General features: G+C 43.0%; 1 protein-coding gene across 2 annotated transcripts in view; it reads left to right on the top strand.

Annotated features, from left to right (window-relative positions):
* The window catches only part of lhx4 (LIM homeobox 4), a 52702-nt gene that overhangs the window by 18865 nt on the left and 12092 nt on the right, over positions 1–21745 (top strand). The window lies entirely within an intron of this gene.

Genomic DNA, 21745 nt, shown 5'->3' with positions numbered 1-21745 from the left:
AATGAACACACTGTTTTATATGGTGTGTGCCTGTGTGTGTGTGTGTGTGTGTGTGTGTGTGTGTGTGAGTGAATGTATGTATGAATGTGTGTGCGCGCGTGTGTATGTATGTATGAATATGCATGTGTGTGTGTACATATATATATGTAAGCTTTGTGGATATTAAACATCTCATCCTGTGTATTTGAAATCCTATATATATATATATTATAGTGTGTGCGTTTTTGTGTGCATGTATTTATTCATGTATGTGTTATGTGTATACTAAGCGGCTTTGGAAAATGGATGGATGGACACATGAACACACACAATGTTTTTGTGTGTATGTGTTTATGCATGGGACGTATGTATTTGTATTTTTTATTTTTATAGCGCCTTTCCCAAGTTCAAAGCACTTAACAGCGATTAAAAATGAACAACAGGGAATACGTTGGATACAACATAATAACCGAACGAATCTCTCTATATGAAGATAAATACGGGAAATGCAAAGTTTTGAATTCGAATAAGAGACGATAAAACAAAACCAAACGGGTCTGGAAAATGGACGGATGAATGTCCACACGCACACTGTACATAGACATCTATCCTATAATGTACGTGTGTGTGTTTTTATATTACAAGCTCCGAAACTCCAGTGGCGCTGAGCACGTCGGTGTGCCCGAGGCGAGCTGCCAGTCTGTTCCTCGTCGTCCTGCACGCTCCTCTTCCGCTCTTGTCTTTCGCGTTAACACTTTCAGCTCCTTTGGATTTTTATTGTAAGTCGGCATCGGCTGCTGTGCGTTATTGGCAGTTTATAAGAGGGCACAGGATACGCAGAGCTCAGTAAATGAAACTCGGGGAAAAGGCCGCGTTAGCCTCCCCAATGTCCTCCGTTTAATGAGTCACATCAGTAAATGAAGTGTCGAGCACCGCAGAAAGAGGCGCACGCTCGGGAGTTGACCGGTGACGCCGCTATGCAAGTCCTGAGTCTCTCAGACAGCGGGCATTGTTACCCCCGACCCTGTAATCTACCTCTTCATAAAAAAAATAATATGTAGAAATAAATATAATGCATGACATCATAATCGAGTTGCGCAGTCGCTTGGAAACGGAATCCCAGCAGCGCAATCGGACATGATGCCTGGAGAGGTTCGAGCTCATCCTCGGTAACATTGCAGGCCGCGTTACCAGTAAGAATGCCGTAAAAAGAGACATTTTCAGGAAGGTCCTTTTGGACTAATTCTTTCTTTATTTTTATACTTTTCTTTTACACACCAACGCCACCCCCATCACCAGCCGCAGGCCTCTCGAGTATTCCGAAGTGGACGCGCTGCTCGTGTCCGCCACTAATGGCATCTCAAGAAAATGAGGCCGCGAGTTATTTGGTTAAACTTGAATAAAGGATGTTACTGAGCCAGCAGGATCGCCGTGAAGTGGACTGCGGTTATTTCACCAACCCTTTTCGCATTAAACCAATGGCAGCGCTTTGAGTTTAGAAATAACACCGTTAACTGAGGCCCGTCTTATAGAATAACGGGAGGACAAATGGGGTTTGGGGGGAGAAAAGTGAATGGAGGGCTAGTCGTTCGTGTTAGGGTCCTGTTTTCATTTATTTCAAAGTCGACTCGGCTTTAAAGTGCAGTAATGACTTCGAGATTTTGTAGCAGATGTTAAAAAGGCGACAAAGAAACAGTGAAAAATAAACTGCAGGTTAACATAACAGGTGAAACGGCAAATAAGAACTCGAAGAACTTTGTTAAATTGACAAAAATGCTCGCATCAACAGTAAAAAGAAAACAAGAAAGGAAAAACAGTGAAAAAACAGTGCACGTATTAACTAAATACTTAAATAACACTGCTCGTTGGTTAAGTGTATATAAAGCTCAGCTTCGGAACTGCCACTTTTATTATCAGTCCACAAACAGTGCTGCATGATAATTTATTATAAATCATAACAATAAAGTGGCAATGAGTTAAATGCATTCTCACTAGTTAAGTCAGTCGACCACTCAAATTCCATTGACGTATAATTGATCTTGACTGCCATACTGTATTTAAAAGAGAATGTTTTCTGTAGTTACCGATCATTGAATTGATGTCGTCGGTCTGTCTGCCTGCCTGCTCAATTCAAATTCGTTTACTTCTGTATAGCGCCCTTCACCGAGTGCAGGCATAGAGACCTGTGACACGTTATCGGGTAAATTCAAGTAAACACAAGTATAAATTGGACAAATTACTATATCATCGATCATATTTATACTTGCATGTATTTTATACTTACAGTGGCAATAGAACAATTACGAAAGGCACTATCTAAAATAGGTAGGAGGCATTATGATGTGAAAGGCACTAATTGGGAGAAATCAATGTGAAAGGCACTATATATTTATCTAGCTGCCATATAGTGCTTTCCATATTTTAATTATTTATAGTTTAAGGGATAAATAGGCACTAATAATTTTATATCTTTCACATCTATCATAATACCTCTTTATTTATTTTATATGGTGCCTTTCATAATCTGTTTTGTAGAACCATAGCCAAAATACAAGAGATATATATGCAAGTCTATTTTCGTGTTTATCTGTATTTAATTTAATGGTGACATGTTGTCGGACAGAATGATAATTATAGGTTATACTTTACTTGACACCAAGGGGAAATTTAAAATTTTTACAGAAGCTCCAAAATAAATAATTAAAACAAACAACAGCCTCATCTAACACACACAAACTTAATAATAATAATAACCAATATATAATTTATACAGCACAATGTAGTCAAACCCATTCTGTATCGCAATCTTGAGTTTATATTTTAATAATTCGTTATTTTATCAAAAATAAAAGTGGCGCATAATCCTCGACACGCGCTCCGCTCGTTGCGTCAGAGCATCTTTTCCTTCAATAAACTAGCGCCTGCCAGCCATGCCAGCTATGCCAACTCATTGATATCCGGGCAGGTAACGTCAGCATCATTTCGTTTAACGAAGTTATGACCAGTTGATTTTTTTAAGGAAATAAGCGACCTCTAAACATTTTTTTTTTTTTTATCTTTTAAGTCACCGGAATCGTTCTTTGCTCCTCGGGCATTGCAGCAACTTGGCGCTCATAAGGCTGCCCGACCGAATCTGAAAAGGACGACAGTAAATGTCAGCGCTATACAACCTCGTTGTTATTTATATATGTATTTTGCTTTTATTTTCCGTTTTTGCCACAAATCAAAATGCAAAGCTGATACACCCCAACCCCTTCCCTTAATGGCACTTTACTGGGTTGCGTGTGTCCTTTGCTTTTAACCATTTCATTCTGACTAGTGCTCTCTACATATGAAGTTGCCCGGTCTTTGGACTTAGAAAAGGTTCCTAAATACTTAATATGGCAGTCGACCTAGCAAGATCAAAGTTAAAGCGAACTTTATTGTCATCTCAACCATATACAAGTATACATTTGTGAATTTCCCCTTGGGATTAATAAAGTATCTATCTATCTATCTATCTATCTATCTATCTATCTATCTATCTGACGAAATTACGAAGCTCAGGGTCCACAGTGTAACAACATGAAGTGCAAATAATAAATTAAAAATAGAATTAAAATTAAAACACAAACAAGACAAGACATTGTGCAAAGACCAGACAAATTTTAAGATTAAGAAAACCTGAACTTTGCAGGCGTTATTGTAAGAGTCCTATTAAAATTAAGGGCCCATTGACATTTCACAAATTGGTTATCTTCTATTCCAGATGGCTATCCGGATATGAAACAGGTAACAAAATAATCTGGAACCTTCATATGTTTTTGTTTTTTTATTTTGAAGAACCACTTTGGCACCTTTTATTTTTTAAGAGTGCGTGGTCTCCCTGGTTACTTTTTAAATAGCAGAGAGTCTTTAATATACAGTAAGTCGTCATTCCAGCGTTAGCTTCTTCTACAGCAAGCAGCCAGCAGTTTACATCGAAGGCCATATAGCGCCCCTAACGGCCAAAACCGGCACAGACGGCGTTGTGAATTTTAAGTTTAACAAACGCAAACCGCTGACTTTGTTAGACTTCTTGAGAGAGAACTGCAGGGGCGATGGAGATGTAGGAGCTTTTACAAACGGCGACTGTGCACTGATGTCTGTGGCTCTTTAGCTTGATAAACATACACTTAATGATGTTCTGCATGTGAAGGCGGATCTTCGGGCTTTTAAAAAAGTTTCTAATATGTGGGCAAAATGCAGAAATCTTTAATGTTTAGTGGGCGACCTGGCAGGGCACGAACAGAGCGAGAGAACCTGAGCTTGGCCCGGTGACTGGATGCAGTCATTTAAAAGTCTTTGACACCTCCATTGTCTATTATTTAGGATTATTTACGAAGCCAGTTACAAATCTAAACGGTTCTTTCTTGAACCTCCGTGTGGGTGTTTTTAGGGCACAAAATGACCGCCTTGTGCAGGGCCGGATTTTCCTATAGGCTAACTAGGCTTCAGCCCAGGGCCTCAAGATTAAGAGGGGCCTACATTCAAATTGTTAGCAAAATTTTATTATCTCTCATGTAATTTACAAACTTAAAAATGGAAGGTGAAAGGGCCTCATAAGTGGAATAGCCTAGGGCCTCTTTTCATATAAATCCGGCCCTGCCCTTGTGTCATTGCTTCTGTTCCGGTAGTTCCGTGTATTTCTAAAACTGCCGCTCACGCGTTCCTTATTGTTGTTGCTCTTGTATTTTACTTTCTTTTCTAAAGCGCCTTGAGAACAGATGACGATGTGTTAAAACAAAATTAAAAAACTAAACGACATGCGCACGGACGGTGACGACAACTGAATGTTATTTAACTGTGACCAGACATTGTGGACATTTGGAAGTTTTCGTATTTTCTCCCCACATGAAACTGAGGGTTATGCCAGTCGCTCGGGGTGGCCGAGAGAGTCCACGATGAAGTCTGGGCCAGCATCTTTAGAGCGCCTCTACTAGTGAGATAAGACACCCCCCGCCCCCCCCCCCCACCCACCCCCACCCCCCCCCCCCACCCCCCCGCCGAAGACCTACGGCTTAGGTCAGAGTTTATGTAGCGGGCGGGCGCGCGCGTGTGGTGGTCCTCCATGACAGGTTAGCTGGCATCGCTAAACTAGACCTGTAAAAGTGAGCATGAAAGAGTCCTGCGCCATTTTACAGACCGGCGTCCCATTCTGGGTTGGTCCCAGCGACCTTCAACTGGATAAACTGGTTAGAACCATAAAGATATTCTGATAGAAAACAGGTGGGCGTACAACACGAGCGTCAGCACACCCTTAAGGGGACAGAGACGATGCCATAGTGAACCAGCTTTAGATTCCAAAGGAACCATCCGTATGAAGGTTCCAGAAAGAACCTTTATACAGTACATTTAGGTCCGTGAATACAGTCTTGAAAATAAAAGTGCATCTTCAGAGCGATGCCACAAGGGAACCAAATTTGATTCCCGAAAGACCCATCCACATGAAGGTTACAGAAAGAATATGTATTTTGATCCATAACACCGTAAATAACCACAAATAGATGGTAACAGACAATGGGCCCTAATTTTAAAAGGCCTCGCTGTAGACAATGACACAAGCTAAATTCGGCTTTTCTTAATCTGTTAGTGTCCTGCTAGGTGGTCTACCATACATTAGAGACTTGATTTTTTTCTTCTTCATATTAGGAAGGTTTTTTTTTTTTTCCCAAAGAACCAACTTCATATGCAAAGAATCCTTCCCAGAATGAAATGTTGCTCTGTTAAGCAATAATAGAGAACCATAAAATACCGTTAAAGAATGTAGATGATAAAACATTTGTGAAGTCCCATGCGTGTTCCCGATTTTTAAAGGATTCTTACTGCATACAGAAAATAAGCTCAGGTGTTCCTGGTCTGTCGTGTACTGCTAGATAACCTGTGATATACGCCACGACTGTCTGTATTAGAAACCCAATTCGTATGCAAAGAAGCCTTCTCAGAATTGAACATTCCTTTGTCCATTAACGCATTAAAGAGCCAGGATTTGTAAGAGTAAGGAGGGATGAGTCGGGAATCTCCCGGTGTGGACCGAGCAATGTCATTCTTCTGTTTTTTCTTTTTGTCACAATTTTATTTGTTTTAAAGGTTTTCGTATAGGGTTTGTTTTTTATTTTTATTATTATTTTTATTTTTTAATTACTGAAGTGGCAGAGAAAGACCTGCGGAGAACATACCAGGCTGCCAGCCTTACAATGATTTCCAAAAAAACACAGTGGGAAGCAGAAATGTGCTACTTTCTTAAGTACAATAGTCGCCATTCTTTTGTATCCTACGCTTGATTTTTTTTTTTCCAGTACGTGGTCGCGGGGAAACCGGAAGTCTGAGCCGGCATCTTACAATGCAATCCGTCGCGAGCCGTTAAAACGAGCCGACTGACACGGACAAACAGCCTAAACTGCACCGGAGAAGATGTCCCTGCTCAGCTAGTGCACTCTTTACATACACAGGTGGCGCCTCCGAGTGCTTTACAAGATGTCAAGGGGGTTATAAGTAAAGAAAAACGCATTAAAATTAGATAGTAATAATAATACATAAATAGTATACCAATGACGACTAGTGTACATTTTCGTTAGAACCAATCCTGCATTTAAGGACTACTTCTCTTAATTACGTATCTGGCTAAGTCTCTAAAATAATTTTTAATCGGATTTCTTGCATTAAATCATATTAGAACATGACGAATTTCTTAGTAAAACATTTGGAAACCTCTTTTTAATTTTACAACTTCTGCACTGTAATAAAATGCGAGGCAGTGGTCCGAAGCGCAGAACAGTAAAATGACGGCAGCCTCACTCCACTGAAGTGTTTCCTGCTGTACTTCGTACACATATTACAGTTATCACCGATCAAAACAATGTATGCTAATTAGCTGTGTGACATAACTTCTTATATGTATATATGTGTGTGTAATACAAGGTACTGTTTTAACTTCCTTGGTTACAAACAAAGTATTATCTTTCTCAGGGCCGCTGCTGGCCAAATGGGTGCCCTAAGCAGAAATTTACTTGTGTTCCCCCTCCCCCAAATATTAGTTAGGCAGCCGTAACAGAGGTGAGGGCGCGCGCGTCATCACGTGTGCTTAGCCTACTCTGCGTTCACCGTAAAATGCAATATATACGTTTATATTTTTGTTTATTTGTATATGTATATTATTAATATTAATTTATTATTATAATATATAAAAACGATTTTTTTTGAGCAGCTGGGATGGTGCCCCCTTGGGAGTTGGTGCCCTACGCAGACTGCGTACTCTGCGTATAGGGAGCGGCGGTACTGATCTTTCTATTGTGTAACATCCATCCATCCATTTTCCAACCCGTTGAATCCGAACACAGGGTCACGGGGATCTGCTGGAGCCAATCCCAGCCAACACAGGGCACAAGGCAGGAACCAATCCTGGGCAGGGTGCCAACCCACCGCAGGACACACACAAACACACCCACACACCAAGCACACACACTAGGGCCAATTTAGAATCGCCAATCCACCTAACCTGCATGTCTTATGGACTGTGGGAGGAAACCGGAGCGCCCGGATGAAACCCACGCAGACATGGGGAGAACATGCAAACTCCACGCAGGGAGGACCCGGGAAGCGAACCCAGGTCTCCCAGCTGCGAGGCAGCAGCGCTATCCACTGCGCCACCGTGCCGCCCCTGTGTAACATCAAGAACACTTAATTATAAGGAGAAAGATTATTGGGGGGGGGGGGGGGATTCTACATTGAGTTGTGTCCAATATTTTAAAAAAGTTGACCATGTTGCCTGGTGGAGAAGGAAAGCTTACTTTTGTGAACTCGGGTGGGCTGCACGTTAGCCAGGGTATCGAAAACAGCCCGCCATAAATGAGCTCTCCAGAGAAGCCCCTTCAGCGAGTCGGCTCGGCACCTTTCAGTGTGTCTGTGTGTTTATGCGCAGTCCTCCCGAACAACTTGCCCCGTCGCGGAAAGGGGGCGTTCCTTATGCAAATCTCCCAACTTGATGCAAATGTAGAATTCTGTGCCTTTGTGACTTCAGGGCAATACAACAATTTATTTATAAAAGAGTTTCACACATTGAAAGGATTGTTTGATATTACAGCTAAAACTTCGCCACATGGAACTTTACACGCATTCATCCATTTAAAATCAGGGTTTAAACCATTTATTTTATTAGTTTATTTACTGTGAAAAAATATGGTTAAATATATATATTTTTTTGTTTTGCTTTTTTTCTTCAGTGTGGAAGTAAATTAATGACATTAAACCGTTTATTGTAACCTTCAGTTAAATGACTTGGCCTACCACAATTTGGTGCCTTTTCGTGTACATCATTAAAATAGAATTCGACTCGGCCTGTGGGCCAAACCCTTCTAAAAAAAAGTTTGGAGACACATTGTATTTGTCAGTCAGTCAGTCAGTTTTTATCCAACCCGCTATATATGCATGGCATAAATGAAAATATTTACCTATTCACATTGACATTAGCATACTTTGACTTTAATAATAATTCATTTTATTGCGCCTTTCCCATTATATTTAAACCTTGCTGACATTTCAGAGGGGTAGCTCCATAGTTAATGAGTCCCTTTTTGTGTCCATAAAACATAACTTAGCACTCAAAACCCCCCAGTCCAATGTTGTGGATGGTCCACGCCCATCCTGTCAGCACGGGGCACAAGGCAGGAAGCGAATTGGGTGGGCAGGTCATCGTCCTCCTCCTCTTCATACACGGACAGTATAGGCAGTGTCTGCGAAAGCGACAGCCACAGACCCTCTGAGAACATGCAAACGCAACACAGAAGACCACCAGAGGCGGTAAAGAAAAATGGGCGGCATTCTTTAAAAATAAATGTGCCCTGCAGAGCAGGCAGGCCTTCAGAGTGATGCCACTTTTGGTTCCCGAAAGACCCATCCACATGGAGGTCCCAGAAAGAACTTCTTATTTTTAGATCTCTCAAGGGATGTTCCTCAGATCTGTTATCAAGGGGCTTCTGATTTTTTAAATGACAGGATATTCTTGGGTTTTCTTGATCTTTGAGTATCTCGCAGGTCACATTAGAAATTTGTGTTTTGCTCACTTATTAGGAGTCTTTTGAAAGTGCAAAGAACCTTTAATGCAATAAAATGGTTCACTGTCCAGTGATAGTGAGGAGCCACACAGCTCAGTAAAGCCATCAAAGACAGGGAGTTTGTGAGAGCGCTGAGCAAAGACTGAGTGCCGTGCCAGTGAGGACGAGGACGAAAAGATGAAATCTGCATGGCTCAATCCAAATGTTACAAATGATCTGTTATACAAGACGATATCATGGAGCACATCTCGGAATCCATCGCAGTCTGTGTAACACAAAGCATGAAGAAAAACAACCGGCATCATCTCCATTGGTGCTGCTGACTGCTGGAGGTTTTTGTTTTCCTCTCCTCCGCTGTCGGCTCCACACTTCGATGAGAACATCTGTGGACGTGTGTGGTGGACGTCTGTCGACGTTAATCCATTTCAGATGGCTTTGTTTTGGGTGTGTTTAAACAAATCTGGGTCTTTATGTGCACTCCTTGTGTATTTAGTCATTTGGACAAACTTCTACAGAAATAAACAGAACTGAAAACGTGCAGAGTGAACGTGAAAGAAACGTACAACTGATTTGGATTATCTATAATATGTTCATTAACTATTCAGAGAATTATTATTATTATAAATATTATTATAAATATTATTATATAGTTACTAGTCTTTTTTTCCACCCCAAAATATGTGTGTGTATTTATTTAAGTACTTATCTACCTATTCATATATTTAAAGAGCTTTTGTAAAAATCCAAATTTCCTCCTGGGGATAAATATCTATCTATCTATCTATCTATCTATCTATCTATCTATCTATCTATCTATCTATCTATCTATCTATCTATCTATCTATCTATCTATCTATCTATCTATCATCTGTCAATTTCATTTTTTTATCTTTTTTTGCTGTTGCTTCCTTCTTTCCTTTTTATTTTTTTTCTCCCTTGTTGACTTTTTCTCAATCAGAAAGTGGGAGAAGTAAAGGTCGGGTACCAGTATCCAATATTCACAGGATTCATCACATCCTGGTCGTTACAGAGCAGTGAAAACCGGAACAGACCGCCTTAAAAACAACTTTTACCAAAAGTAATCACAGACCTGAACTCAAATCAAACAAACTGCTCCGTATTATCAAATGTGTAATGTGGACCTTACGTCAGTCGGCGCAATGTGTACATTTTCTAAAGTACTTTTATTAATATTTGGTTTGTTGTCATCTCTCTTCTTGTCTTTTTAACTCTTACGCCTCACACGGAGTCGACTGCACCTTCAGTTTCAATGTTGCTTTGTAAAAGTGACAATGACAATAAAGATCTGTCTAATCCTGCCAACTACTCTATCTATCTATCTATCTATCTATCTATCTATCTATCTATCTATCTATCTATCTATCTATCTATCTATCTATCTATCTATCATATAGTACCTTTTACTCCATTTATTAATAATATAATTTATATTGTCTGAACTCTCTGCCAGTACATATTAAAAGTAAGTTTCCTGTTATTTAAAAAGTGTAAAATCTATCTATTATATAGTGCCTTTCATATCTATCTATCTATGTAATGTCATTTTAACCTATTACTGTGATAATAGTCCGTTCATGTAGTGTACTTTTTTACAGCACACTATTTGTCCCCAATGCTGTAGTGAGAAGTTGCCTTGAAAGCCTCCATATTGTAATCTTTCTAGTGAGCCAATAAAGGGGGTCATTTTGCTTGACTCCTCATTACCCCCGTAATGGCTAACGCAGTACAACACCCTAGTACTACTGTCCCCAAGGGGAAATTTAAACTTTTACAGAGGCTCAAGAGAAGGAAAAATGTGTGTGTATTTGTGTGATTTATAATACACACAAACAAAACTCCCCCAACCCAAACACGTTAAGAACCTTTGGTTTGGATAACGAGGAGTTGCTGCTGTTAATAACGGGCGTCTATGAGGCGGTGAGACCCGCTCACATGTACCACCGGTTTAAGTTTAAAGGCATTACCATTTGAATCCAGCAATATACTTTATGATTACATTTACATTTAAAATGTACTTTCTTATACTCTATATTTTGATCTCTAATGTCTGAACTCTCAGCCATCCCACCCGTTTTCTTCTTCATTTCATCGGTCCGCGCTTGCGCATTCGCCTTAGTTTTTCATAGCCTTCGCGGTGTCCCCAGCACGCCATCTCTTGAAGACCCTCCTTGCACCAAAGGCTCGCCAGTTGTGATTTCTAGATTTCTATTCCTTTACTTGCCTCCTTTTCCGTAGTTTACGTTTTACTTATAAAGTGAAGGTAGACGAAGCTGCGGCACTTTGTCGGTCATCACGAAGTCTTCTCGTGTCCCCCTTTGATTTCAAACTTATTGCTGCGCGCATTTACATAATTATTTGTGACAGAGCGCAAGATTAAGATTAGCTAGTTTACTATCCGAGCAAATAAACAGACCTGAAGTGAGTGGTTGTCCTAATTATTAAACAGTCTTCAGACCAGGCTGGTAGCCGAGAACCGCGTGGTGTGCTAAACAACCCCTCACCCCCCACCCCGGACCCCCGGTGCACAGCGTGGCCGATTTATTTCACAACGCGCTGTGTGTTTCTCCGTGACGAATGCGCGTCGTGTTACAAACGGTACGCCGATGGCGTTGACAGGCTGTTACGCTCGTTAGAGGAGCCCTCGGTCGCGCTTTTCGCTTTTGTCTGCGCACATCTTCGAATTACCGGAACAGGTGGCGTGAAATCGGCGACGAGTGAACAGGAGGCTCGGAATTAAACATTTGCCACAGGGTCGTGAGGTGTGTGATTATCAGCGAGCTGTGGAAGATCGGAAACCTCGGCGCGGGCCGCCGTTTGCAGGGCCTTTCGGACAAGTCCGCCACCCTCCAGAAAGGATGAACAAGGCATTTAAAGACTTGACTTTTGCTCGTTAATAGAGAGATTGGAATACAGTAGATAGTATTTTATGGGATTTTACAGAATCTCAATAAATAAACCACCACGCCCTCTCGGATACACATCAAAATGACAAAACAATAAAACCTCTGACCTAGCAGTTACAGTCGCGGTGACACACAGTATGACCCGACATCTTCATCAAGTTCTCTGATAATGGATGGTGACCAGACCCAGCAGGGGCGTTCCATGGGGGTCCATAAATAGCCTCCCTGTACCTCAGATTAGACTACATAATTAAAGTGCGCTGTCTTCAAGAGGACCCCACACCCAACTCCTGCCAATCCAGTCAAACATCACTGAGTGGGCAAAAATCAAAAATTTCTTCCATTCTCCCTGCTAAACAGTTTGTTGCGCCCCCTGACCAGACCACTGACACATCGGCTGATCATCTTTGAAGGACTACACATGTGGCAACCATCACCAACTCTCGGACACCAATTTATTTAAATTATTTGCAGTTGTTGAAGAGGGACCCCGCGCCAATCCACAGAATGCAAATTTCACTCTGCCTGTGCCCATGGGTGGCGTCTGGTGTACACCTATCACCTCCTCACTGATTGTGAGAGCCGCACAACAAAAATAACATTTTTAAACCCACCATCTTGCTGGCTTTTCAGTCGCAGCCCCCCACCCCAGTACACCCCAGGTTTCCCAGGACATTCAAATTTCCTGCTACATTCTCAGTGACATGAAAGTTTGGTTACTTGGTCAGGTCAGGTTGGGGAGCAGGCACTGGTACAGTGGGTTGCTGTGCCCACCACAGGACAAAGGATTCCGGTAGGCAAAGGGCAGACACGTGGTCCAGTCCCACCCTCCAGAAATGACCCTCTGTCTGCCACAGTCAGGTGTTACGTGGGTGACCCCTTGGCCTGGTCCACCCACTTGGGTCCTCAACAATGAGGGGAATCGCGCCACATGGCCGTAGTGCCGTAACCGACGCTCCCTCACAATGCGGGTCATGGGCCTCATTCAGGACTCCTTACCCTCTGCACCAGCCAATCGGTCATGAACTGCTGGTTGGTGACTTGGCAGTTCTAAAATTGTCCCTTTATGAAGACCCCCCCCCCCCATTCAGACCAGGGCTGTTTCCTGCTCCACACTCTGCACCCTGATTTGAATTTAAGGGCTTTGAGAATGGTGTGGCATTTCTATACGTGATGTTCAGGGCGCTATATGAGCTTATGATGAAAATCACGCTCAGCTTTGGCATTTTGATACCACAGGCGCCAGTTGTAACATTTGGAGTGACTGGACTGTCACCGGCACGCTGCACACTCCTACGTGTAAGGACACTATGCAGAGTGTGCGTCAAATGAGGGTCTGTATCGGGGGGGGGTTGAGAAGACTAAAGTACTTTGCCCTTCATTCAAACTTCCCCGATGTCCAGGGCACAAATTCTTAAAAACCGTTTGTTGCACCCCTGCCAGTATAACAGAATTGTAAGGACACCAACAGACTCGCCCACACAGATGTCACTAATTCAGATTTCACGTTAAGCATGTGTGAATGTCGAACTTGGAGTCGATTTGGATTGCATTCAGATATCTTTTACTTGTTACCGAATTGACCGCTCGCACATCTGCGTTGCCTCTGCGTGGCAGACCGGCATGAACTTCTACTTTTTGCATTTTTATCCACTTAGTGATTTTTACAGTGATGGTCGGAGCTGCTGGTGTGAGGACAGGGACAGCGCCCGCCCCTCTGTGTCCACAGTAGGTGATCAGTATTGGACTTCGATGACCGGTACCTAATGCGGCCTTTACCGAATGCGCACCCCTTAACTTTCCTAAGTGATGCCCCTAATAGATTGACCGCCTCAGGCTGTAATCGCCGTTCTGTATTTTTTTGGTTAAGGCTCCCTGTGCCACCCCCAGCATAACGATGCCATTGGGCACTTACTCATGTCTCCCATACTTCAATCCATCGCTGGATTTGTGGTCCCTGAAATCTAACTAATGTGAATTGATGACTCGCCTATATAGTGCCTTCCATTGATGGGACCATTGCACATACAGTGGTGTGAAAAACTATTTGCCCCCTTCCTGATTTCTTATTCTTTTGCATGTTTGTCACACAAAATGTTTCTGATCATCAAACACATTTAACCATTAGTCAAATATAACACAAGTAAACACAAAATGCAGTTTGTAAATGGTGGTTTTTATTATTTAGGGAGAAAAAAAAATCCAAACCTACATGGCCCTGTGTGAAAAAGTAATTGCCCCCTGAACCTAATAACTGGTTGGGCCACCCTTAGCAGCAATAACTGCAATCAAGCGTTTGCGATAACTTGCAATGAGTCTATTACAGCGCTCTGGAGGAATTTTGGCCCACTCATCTTTGCAAAATTGTTGTAATTCAGCTTTATTTGAGGGTTTTCTAGCATGAACCGCCCTTTTAAGGTCATGCCATAGCATCTCAATTGGATTCAGGTCAGGACTTTGACTAGGCCACTCCAAAATGTTCATTTTGTTTTTCTTCAGCCATTCAGAGGTGGATTTGCTGGTGTGTTTTGGGTCATTGTCCTGTTGCAGCACCCAAGATCGCTTCAGCTTGAGTTGACAAACAGATGGCCGGACATTCTCCTTCAGGATTTTTTGGTAGACAGTAGAATTCATGGTTCCATCTATCACAGCAAGCCTTTCAGGTCCTGAAGCAGCAAAACAACCCCAGACCATCACACTACCACCACCATATTTTACTGTTGGTATGATGTTCTTTTTCTGAAATGCTGTGTTCCTTTTACGCCAGATGTAACGGGACATTTGCCTTCCAAAAAGTTCAACTTTTGACTCATCAGTCCACAAGGTATTTTCCCAAAAGTCTTGGCAATCATTGAGATGTTTCTTAGCAAAATTGAGATGAGCCGAAATGTTCTTTTTGCTTAACAGTGGTTTGCGTCTTGGAAATCTGCCATGCAGGCTGTTTTTGCCCAGTCTCTTTCTTATGGTGGAGTCGTGAACACTGACCTTAATTGAGGCAAGTGAGGCCTGCAGTTCTTTAGACGTTGTCCTGGGGTCTTTTGTGACCTCTCGGATGAGTCGTCTCTGCGCTCTTGGGGTAATTTTGGTCGGCCGGCCACTCCTGGGAAGGTTCACCACTGTTCCATGTTTTTGCCATTTGTGGATAATGGCTCTCACTGTGGTTCGCTGGAGTCCCAAAGCTTTAGAAATGGCTTTATAACCTTTACCAGACTGATAGATCTCAATTACTTCTGTTCTCATTTGTTCCTGAATTTCTTTGGATCTTGGCATGATGTCTAGCTTTTGAGGTGCTTTTGGTCTACTTCTCTGTGTCAGGCAGCTCCTATTTAAGTGATTTCTTGATTGAAACAGGTGTGGCAGTAATCAGGCCTGGGGGTGGCTACGGAAATTGAACTCAGGTGTGATACACCACAGTTAGGTTATTTTTTAACAAGGGGGCAATTACTTTTTCACACAGGGCCATGTAGGTTTGGATTTTTTTTCTCCCTAAATAATAAAAACCATCATTTAAAAACTGCATTTTGTGTTTACTTGTGTTATATTTGACTAATGGTTAAATGTGTTTGATGATCAGAAACATTTTGTGTGACAAACATGCAAAAGAATAAGAAATCAGGAAGGGGGCAAATAGTTTTTCACACCACTGTATGGCCCGTGTTAAGGTGGTTGACTCTAAATTTGGGTGTGTGACTGACTGGCATTCCACCTGGATTAGCGTCTCTGCCATAGCTGGCCAGCAGGCTGAACAGCCCACCACCCTGACATCAACGGGATGTCTCGCCTTCGTGGTGCCCTGCTGGCAAGTCTCCGAGTAAAAAATCTCAAGTAGACAAAGTGGTCAGAAGGTGGGACGAGCCTGGACTTTTCTTCACTCGCCAGCAGATTCAGTCGTAATAATAATAACACCTTTTATTTTTTATAGCGCCTTTCCCATGCTTGGTCCACTTTTCACAAGTGGGGGTATTAATGCAGCAACAGACCAAAAATCAAGAAACCGACCCATCTGCACCCCAAAAAGTTATCTCTGATATTGTGGATTGTACGGAAAGCCAATGTGGTGACTGTCCCACCACACTGTGAACTCCATGACCTGCAGGCTGACCTTCTCATGTGCCACCTGGCGTATTTAGTCTTTACTTACTGTCTTGCCCGGAGTCTCTCATTGTGTCAGCGGTGGGATTTGGCCTGGCGACCTTGTGGTTTACAGTCCAAGGCCTTGCCCACTTTTCCATCTCCATGAACGCTATCCACACATGCATCTTCAGACCCACCAGGAGGAGCTTTGAGATGTGGCCATGGCTTTTGACCTAGAAGAAAATCCAATGACATCTGAGAAGCACTGCCGTCCCCATCCTGAGCTCCATTGTGACCTTGGCGACCACGAGTGAAGACCACCTTGGGCCTGCTCATGTGCCAGAGCCAATGCTGGTGGAGTCTTTATGCACCTCCAGTCATACTTCTTCTTCCACTGAAGGTGGTCCCCACCTGAAGTTGTATCATTGGGTGTTTTTCGGACAATAGGGAGTTGGTTAAATCTACCATCCTAGTTCCCTATTGAATCCAACATGGTGTCCCGTAGGTCCAAATCCATTCTTACCTTTGACTGCCCTGAAGCTAAAGGCCCACCTCCCTACTTTAAGTCCTTTTAGTCTAATTTGCTCTGCAGATTTGGTGGGTAGTGGAGAAACCCCTTGGCATAACTCCATGGCCCAGCCCTGCCTCCACCTTCCAGAATCCCACCCTTTGTATTGGTAGCAGGCCCATCTCTCTTTTCAGTTAGGACTCTTGGTGACATTTATGATGACTTTGGACTCTGAATGCTCCAATTACTTTGATTTTGTATCTTCAGACCAGATCAGTCCTTAAGGTATAAATGAGGCGCAATATCCTCTGCACCTCCTTTTTGCCCACTTTATAACTTTATCTCCAGACTTTAAGCCAGTGTCACCTCTATATGTAATTCTGTAGAGAGGCATGTGCCAGTCCTCAGTGTGGTAACGTGACCTCCTTTCTTCTGCCCCCATCTCATGGAAGGACCACCTTTGTGACATCTGGACATCCTCCAAAGACCTCAGCTATCAGCACACACAATTTAAATGTGTACATCGCCTGGCCTTCGCGCCTCTAAAACGTAATGCTATACATTTGGCTGCTGGTCTCATCTGTCACTTGTGTCCTTTAAATGTCCCTGGCCCTTTTCTCCACCTGTTTTGTCCTCCAGTTTCTGCTTTTTGGACTAATGGCTCTAATTGCCTTTCCCATATTTTCTCCATTAATGTCCCCCTTGTGCCTCTTCTCTTGGACTCCCCTCTCCTCTCTTACCTTGACTTCTGTCCAGCAGAGGTCCTTCTCTTTGGCTGCCATCTCTGCTAAGCTCATCTCCACTTCTTGCTGGAATTTTCCGTAAACTTCTAGAAATCGCCTTTCTTAACCTAACCACACTTGAACCTTCGGCAGAGCGGAACAGTGGATCATCTGGCACCAATATAGAGAAGTGCCAAGCCGATGTGACCTTGGTTTGGAGCTGAGGGGTCCGCGCTCCGCCCCTAATCTTAACCCGTAATGGTCCCCTTTTCTAATTCCTTTTCTCCTCTGGGGCTCGCCGTGTCTATCTGGCACATCTCGTTGGCCTCTGTGGGCATCTTTAGTCCTACGTGGAACCCTTTTGAAAGAAGACCCTCCTTACCTCGGTCTGACCACCTCTGGCCTGTCATTTAGCTGGACTAAGCCCCCCATGTCCAGCTCCTCCACTGTTACTTGTTGGATTTTTGTGACTTTATTCTGCCAGTCCCCAGCTAGTATTCCAGACACACTAACCCCTTGGTCTGGAGGACACGTGTATGTCCTGGAAATGGCAACAGAGATGGAGGTGTCATTGGGCTTGTCCATGAGTCCCTTGTATTTAGTGACCTCACATTATGCCGGATAAGGAGGTTTAGAAAATGGATGGATTAATAATAATAGTTATTATTACACATCGGAATGTCAGCGCCGGGGGTTGTTATGTCCTCTGATTTGATTGCTGGGTTTGGTGGCACTTCGGTCTGGGCGGCAATATACGAGTATATTTGTTTTATCATCACGAAATACGAACACAAAAAAGAGTTCTGGATGCACGTTGAGAATTACTTCCACAACTCGGTTCCTTGTTTGTTTTCTCCTTTAAAAAGCGGTGGCAGATCTTTTTATTCTAAGCGTTTGCTGAGGCTGCACAGCCTCCGCTCAGCCCGAGCGCCTGCCAATCAAAACGGCGCACGCGCATTTCAAAAGCCACGGAACGGCGACTTTCAGATGTGGTAACGTTAACCGACGGGGGTCTGCGTTATGCGTCCAATTTAAGGCCATTTAAGTGCAGGTTTGCTGGTGGTGACATTTGTCGCAGTAACACCATTCAATGATGTTGAAATAAAGCCATTAAATTATTTCTTTATAGCAGAAGCGTAATCGACCTCGGAGACTGTTGAGCCTAATCATGTGAATCTTATTCAAAATTAAAACTTTCTTGTAATCAACAAAACATACAATTTTCTCTACAAACAGTTGATTTAAACTAGTATAAGAATAATGTTATGCAAGTCGCCTTGGATATAAGTGTGCCGTACGTATCGAGCCTGTATTTTGCATAAAGTGTCCTGGTTTGCATAAAGCTCCGCCCCTTTTGTTGCATTCTGGTCCAATGAAGTTCAGGATTTCCCGATACTGTAATGGATGTTTTTTTGTGTGTGTTTTAATGAAGTTGATTTATGACAACTGTTGTTTTTTCTTTTGATTTTGTCGTCCACTCTGCACCACACAGACGTCTTTTTCTTTGTTTAACAACGTTAGTAATTTAATGTTTAAAATTCCGTGAACTCAATCAAAATAAATGAATAAGCGTTTATTCCTTATAGTTGATGTCGATATATTATTATAAACGGTTATTTGAGTGTTTATTACACCCCATTCTTTAAACGGCTCTTTTTTAGAGTAATACTGAATGTGTGAATTAAATATTTTCATCATGTTAAAATTAAAGACCTTAAATACATTTAGTAATCAATTTTAGGGTAGAATTTATTTAGGTGTAAACCAGTGAAAACATTTTATGATTTAATCGTTTTTTTTTGTGAGTGTGTTTTTGAGTGAGTTACTTGCAGCAAACTCGACTCAAAATAATTTGTTTTACTGGTATCAGTTCAACTAATTCTAAATGTGTGGGATTACAAGACCCAAGAGATTCGTATCGCCACCTACCTTTAAAAATGAATTTCAAAAAGATTTTTTTCTTCGTCAGTGTATGGCATTTGTGCTGATTGTGACACTTCGTGACATTTCGTAAACGTCTGACTCAGTCACGTGTGTGAAGGACACCCAATGGCGCTTGTGTTTGCCGCGCGGGCGCGCGAGTTTAGCTTACCGGACAACTGCAACGCTGCTGACTTGCAGGAGGAGCACCAGGCCGACGGCCGGCCGTTCTTCAGAGCGATGCCATAGAGGAACCAAGCATGTCTGGTGCCAAGAACAGGATCTCGAGAGGACGTTTCTTTATTTAGTTCCATAGCAGGTCCATACAGTAAATAAGCACGAAGAGATGGCAGCAGATTTGTGAAATGCCACAGGGCTCCTCATTTTAAAGGACTCTCGAGCGCTGCATACAACCACACGGGCTGCGTTCTGATTTTCTTAAGCTGTTAGTGTCCTGCTAGGTTGCCCACCATCCATTAAATATTTCTGTTTTTATTCCTACATATTAGGATGTTTTTCAAAGCAACAACTTCATATGTAAAGAATGGAATAGGGCTTTGTCAAGCAATGGAAACGCATGACCCAGTAAAGAACCATGAAGAGCCTTTGAAGAAGCAGCGTTGTTAACAGTCGCGAAACTCACAAAGTCGGACATCGCGTAAGGCGCCGCAGCAACTGCAACGATGGACTTCGTGAGCTCCAGAAGTGCACAATAAACGAGAAGAGCTGCGTCAGACATTTGTGATCTGAACTTGTGTGCTGCTGCAGTGTGAAGGGGTCAAGTGGAAAGAGAGAAAATTGTCACTTGTCACCCTCTGATGGAGGTCCATAGAGGACTAGTGAAGGGTCAAAACTCAAAAATCACATCAGATTCGTAATCGGTGACCATGAAACAGTCCGAAAGGATAGCCCACGTGCTTAGGTTTGATATCCAATTCCTTAGCGGTGGTCCTCACCCTCTAAGCGCATATTCACAAATAAACACCTTGAAGCTGCACAGAAAGACCCCTCACGTGCCCGCACTACCAATGCACAGTTGTGAAAAGGAAAATCTCGTTAGGGGGGTCGGTTGGTGTGACCTGTGTGTCCTCACAGGTGGCGCAGTGGTAGTGCTGCTGCTTTGCAGTAAGGAGACTGTGGAAGATTGTGGGTTCGCTTCCCGGTTCCTCTGTGTGGATAGCACTTTGAGTACTGAGAAAAGCGCTATATAAATGTAATGAATTATTATTATTATTACCTGCCCACCTTTAAGTCCTTCTGATTAGTTTTTGTTGTAGACACTCATTGCTTTACTCAAAATATAATTGAAAAGGGCCTGATTTTTGGGGGGGCAAAAAGCTTGTCCTCTTTCATAGCGAGACTACGAGTCCAGTTGTATGTTACATTTTGTCTCGTATCGGTCAGTCGGGAGGCGCCAAATAAAAAACCTCAAGTGACTTCAGTGCGTTCAGAAATCATTCTTATGGAAACAATAAAATAATATTTATTTATTTATCGGTCAAACAGAAGCAGTGAAAAATGTATACATGTGTTTCTAATGCTGGTTGTGTGTGTGTGTTGCTAATTTAATGTGTTCCATTTTGTCATTTTTCAAACGTTCCATAAATTCAGTATTTAATGTATTTATGTTCTGAGGTGGCACTTTGTCGTGAAGCCCCCTTGTCAGTATGGAGTGTATGTGAACTGAAGTGTAGCACCTCAAGCCTATAAGGTTATAATAAAAAACATAGCGTGGCAACAATGTGCATGTCCTTGGGCGGCATTAGGGTGCCAGCCCTGCCTGGGGGTCCGTTTGAGACCTCCCGCGTATTGGGAGGCCCTGCGCAGACACAAGAACGCCGGACACATTGTTGGGGTCCAAGGAAAGAAAAGCCACAAAGACTTCCGCGTGGACAACGAGCGGGCGCCAGCCGGGACGGTCAGCACAGACCCCAAGACGTCCGCTAAGGGGTGCAAGAAGAGGCGATCAGCAGGAAGACATTACGGCAGGCGGCCAGTGGGACGTCCTACAGAGTCCTGGGCTCGGAGTCTCTTAGCGGACACTCAGGCTTCGCCTGTTCTGATCGGGTGTCACGTGAGGGTTCATCGCTTATTCATTGGGCGCCACGTTAGCGCTAAATAGTTTAATTATTGTGGGGGTCACACGCACCCTTGGGTTCCCCTCCCGCCATGTAATCTACGGAGGGTGGGGAGTTGATTACAGCAGCTACACGTCGGCGAGGTTTTTACGGTAGGGTGTGTTTTCTGACTGACTCCCCCTTCCCTGAACTTGATGGATTTTTGGGGACTTTATCCTTGCAAGTCCCACCTAGTACTTTAGACGCCCCCCCACCCCACTTTCCTGTTTTGGTCTGAAGGTCACACGTACATCCCGGACATGACGACAGAGGCGGAGGGGTCCGTCCATCCGTCCCTTGTGTTTTATTCTTTAGGGGGCGACGTCCTTGTGAGGACCACTAAACCGGCTGACACAGGATCCACTTTGAGTCGATGAAACTGTTAATTGAGTCACTTTTTAGTTATGGTACAAGGCGCTATATAAAGGCC

This window comes from Erpetoichthys calabaricus, chromosome 10 (genome assembly GCF_900747795.2).
Source record: "Erpetoichthys calabaricus chromosome 10, fErpCal1.3, whole genome shotgun sequence".
Classification (NCBI taxonomy): domain Eukaryota; kingdom Metazoa; phylum Chordata; class Cladistia; order Polypteriformes; family Polypteridae; genus Erpetoichthys; species Erpetoichthys calabaricus.
The sequence above is the reverse complement of the archived record's forward strand: the minus strand, read 5'-3'. Positions and strand labels throughout refer to the sequence as shown.